This window comes from Oncorhynchus mykiss, chromosome 19 (assembly GCF_013265735.2).
Source record: "Oncorhynchus mykiss isolate Arlee chromosome 19, USDA_OmykA_1.1, whole genome shotgun sequence".
Classification (NCBI taxonomy): domain Eukaryota; kingdom Metazoa; phylum Chordata; class Actinopteri; order Salmoniformes; family Salmonidae; genus Oncorhynchus; species Oncorhynchus mykiss.
The window spans coordinates 39,480,148-39,484,051 of record NC_048583.1 but is presented as its reverse complement, the minus strand read 5'-3'; positions in this window follow the sequence as shown (position 1 = coordinate 39,484,051).

Here is a 3,904-nt window from a genome sequence, read left to right as displayed (position 1 = left end):
ACTTTCACTTGCCAGCCATGGTCCCAGCAATTTTGCGCCCTATAGGCAATTTCAAATGCGCAAAAATGATTTAAGAAATAGGTTAAATTACCAGAGATTCTCACATGGCCCTTATCAGCCAATGTGCTAGATGTAGTTTGAAGAGAGCAGAGTTGGAAAGACTTGCACTAATTCTTGAGCTATTTTTATTGCCTACCTTTTAGGAGTGGGAAGAATTTCAGGTGGAGAAATATAGGTGATCAATATTTAGGCCTTTTCTAGACAATGTAGTAAACTATAGCCTAATCATAGGCCTATTTAGAAAGTACATTTCCTTGGAAAGATAACTGTCCCGTGCTTCTCTGCCCATTCTCTTAAATGCATACCAGCAAAACCACTACACAACACATTAATTGCACTATAACTGTGACAAACGGTGCCCACAAACTGTTAGGGCCTACATAAAGCTGTCCCAACAGAAGAGTCCCAACACCTTACCACTGCTACACCTGGCTATTAGCGGAGCCTTGTCTGGCAGCGAAACAGTTCATTCAGCCTCAGTTACTGCCTTAAAAAAACATAGCTGATATGGCTGACTTGCTTAAACAAATGTGGTTTCTACTGAAAATTGAGATGTACAAACTACATTATGGCATAAGGGGATGACGAGCGGATAAGAGGCAATCCGTAATTTCAATTAAGACATTAATGAGCGAGCTAGGACGGCCGTAGTCAATATAACTAATTGTTCAGCACTTTTGAAATGTACAGCAACAGAATTCATTACATAGACCGTTCATACACAATTCTCCCTGGGCACCAAGTCAGAACTGTAGGATAAATAAAGGGGGCATAAAAGCAGACAATGAAAGCTCTTACAATATTCAATGATTACATTTTTCTAAAACAGGCTATAGGCTACATGTGCACCACCAAGTCAGAACAGTAGGCTAAATGATGAGGGGAAAAGGGACCAAATGATTAGGATGAGACACGTGGGCTACTAACAGCTTACTACACAACACACTTAAGTATTACTTTCTTAGCTACAGTATACATATCTTCCTGGCATTTTACATAATTTATGCAGCAGCATACAATACATTTTTGGACTCACCTTGTTGTGCTGTGCTCACTTGAACAGGAAGGTGGCGCGGCTGTCCTTCGTGGGCAAATTTGGCCATTCTCTGAATTTATGGTGCTTCCAAGACAACTGGGAACTCAGTAAACTTCAGGTCGGAGCTCTAGAAAGAGGCCTGAGTTCCCCACTTCCAATTCCGAGTTGGATGACCGTTCAAAACGTATTTTCTTGTGAAGAGGGCACGACAAAACCTATTCCCCCTCAGGAGACTACGACCGCAAGGCACTACAGAGGGTAGTGTGTACGGCCCAGTACATCACTGGGGCCAAGATTCCTGCCATCCAGGACCTTTATACCAGGCAGTGTCAGAGGAAGGCCCTAAAAATTGTCAAAGACTCCAGCCACCCTAGTCATAGACTGTTCTCTCTGCTACTGCACGGCAAGCGGTACAGGAGTGCCAAGTCGAAGTCCAAAAGGCTTCTTAACAGCTTCTACCCCCAAGCCATAAGTCTTCTGAACAGCTAATCAAAGGGCTACCCAGACCCCTATTTTAAGCTGCTGCTACTCCGTTTATAATCTATGCATAGTCACTTTAACTCTATGTACATATACAGTTGAAGTCGGAAGTTTACATACACGTAGGTTGGAGTCATTAAAACTTATTTTTCAACCACTCCACAAATGTATTGTTAAAAAAACTATAGTTTTGGCAAGTTGGTTAGGACATCTACTTTGTGCCTGACACAAGTAATTTTTCCAACAATTGTTTACAGATTATTTCACTGTATCACAATTCCAGTGGGTCAGAAGTTTACGTACACTAAGTTGACTGTGCCTTTAAACAGCTTGGAAAATTCCAGAAAATGATGTCATGGCTTTAGAAGCTTCTGATAGGCTAATTGACATCATTTGAGTCAATTGGAGGTGTACCTGTGGATGTATATAAAGGGCAACTTTCAAACTCACTGCCTCTTTGCTTGACATCATGAGAAAAAAAAAATCAGCCAAGACCTCCACAAGTCTAGTTCATCCTTGGGAGCAATTTCCAAACGCCTGAAGGTACCACTTTCATCTGTACAAACAATAGTATGCAAGTATAAACACCACGGGACCACGCAGCCGTCATACCGCTCAGGAAGGAGATGTGTTCTGTCTCCTAGAGATGAACGTACTTTGGTGCGAAAAGTGGAAATCGATCCCAGAACAGCAAATGACCTTGTGAAGATGCTGGAAGAAACAGGTACAAAAGTATCTATATCCACAGTAAAACAAGTCCTATATCGACATAACTTGAAAGGCCGCTCAGCAAGGAAGAAGCCACTGCTCCAAAACCATCATAAAAAAGCCAACTGCACATGTGGACAAAGATCGTACTTTTTGGAGAAATGTCCTCTGGTCTGATTAAACAAAAATAGAACTGTTTGGCCATAATGACCATCATTCTGTTTGGAGGAAAAAGGTGGGAGGCTTGCAAGCCGAAGAACACTATCCCAACCGTGAAGCATTGGGGTGGCAGCATCATGTTGTGGGGGTGCTTTGCTGCAGGAGGAACTGGTGCACTTCACAAAATAGATGGCATCGTGAGAAAGGGAAATTATGTGTATATATTGAAGCAACATCTCAAGACATCAGTCAGGAAGTTAAAGCTTGGTAGCAAATTGGTCTTCCAAATGGACAATGACCATAAGCATACTTCCAAAGTTGTTGCAAAATGGCTTAAGGACAACAAAGTCAAGGTATTGGAGTGGCCACCACAAAGCCCTGACCTCAATCCTATAGAAAATGTGTGGGCTGAACTGAAAAAACGTGTGTGAGCAAGGCCTACAAACCTGACTCAATTACACCAGCTCTGTCTGGAGGAATGGGCCAAAATTCACCAAACTTATTGTGGGAAGCTTGTGGAAGGCTACCCTAAATGTTTGACCCCAGTTAAACAATTTAAAGGCAATGCTACCTAATACTAAGTGTATGTAAACTTCTAACCCACTGGGAATGTGATGAAATAAATAAAAGCTTAAATAAATCACTCTACTATTATTCTAACATTTCACATTCTTAAAATAAAGTGGTGATCCTAACTGACCTAAGACAGGGAATTTTTGCTAGGATTAAATGTCAGTTATTGTGAAAACTTGAGTTTAAATGTATTTGGCTAAGGTGTATGTAAACTTCCGACAATTTGATTGGATCCCTTGGGGCAGGACGGGGTGACCCAGCTATATTGTGTGCAAGTTAAAAGAGCTCTACAGAACTATTAGGCCTATGATATGAATTATATGGAGGGTATACTGTTATGTGTAGGTGTGTGTGTTTTCATTCAACTTTTGTTTTCCAAAGCTTTTCCTTGAGACAAAAAAAAGATGGGAAGGATGTTGTGTTGGGGAGAGTTGAGTTATTGAATAGACTGGTGGGGGTCGGGCATGTAGGCGGCTTGGGTCGGCTGGGTGGTCTGCCTGAAATTTTATATAGAGGATGTCTTAAAGAAAATCAAAAGTTTTAAACGTTGTTTATTTGTTAGGCTATTGGTTAAAAGGTGCAACACAACATTGATTATTGAATTATCATGGATCTAGTTCAGTCTTATCAATCACTTAAACATATTTAATAATCTCTTATCTAGCTTGATGACTGCGGGCATTTTTGCTTACTTTTTGTTGTTCTAAAGAGAGACGGCTAGAAGTGTCATGGGTCATATTAGATTGTGTAGAAATGCAGGAAATGTGCTTTAGATGCCCCCCAAAATGGGAGGGCCCCGAGACCTCCGGCCAAGTTATGTCCCCCTCTGCAAAATAGCACTGCTGGGTGATTCAAAAAGTCATAGTCAATCGATCAATACTATAATAA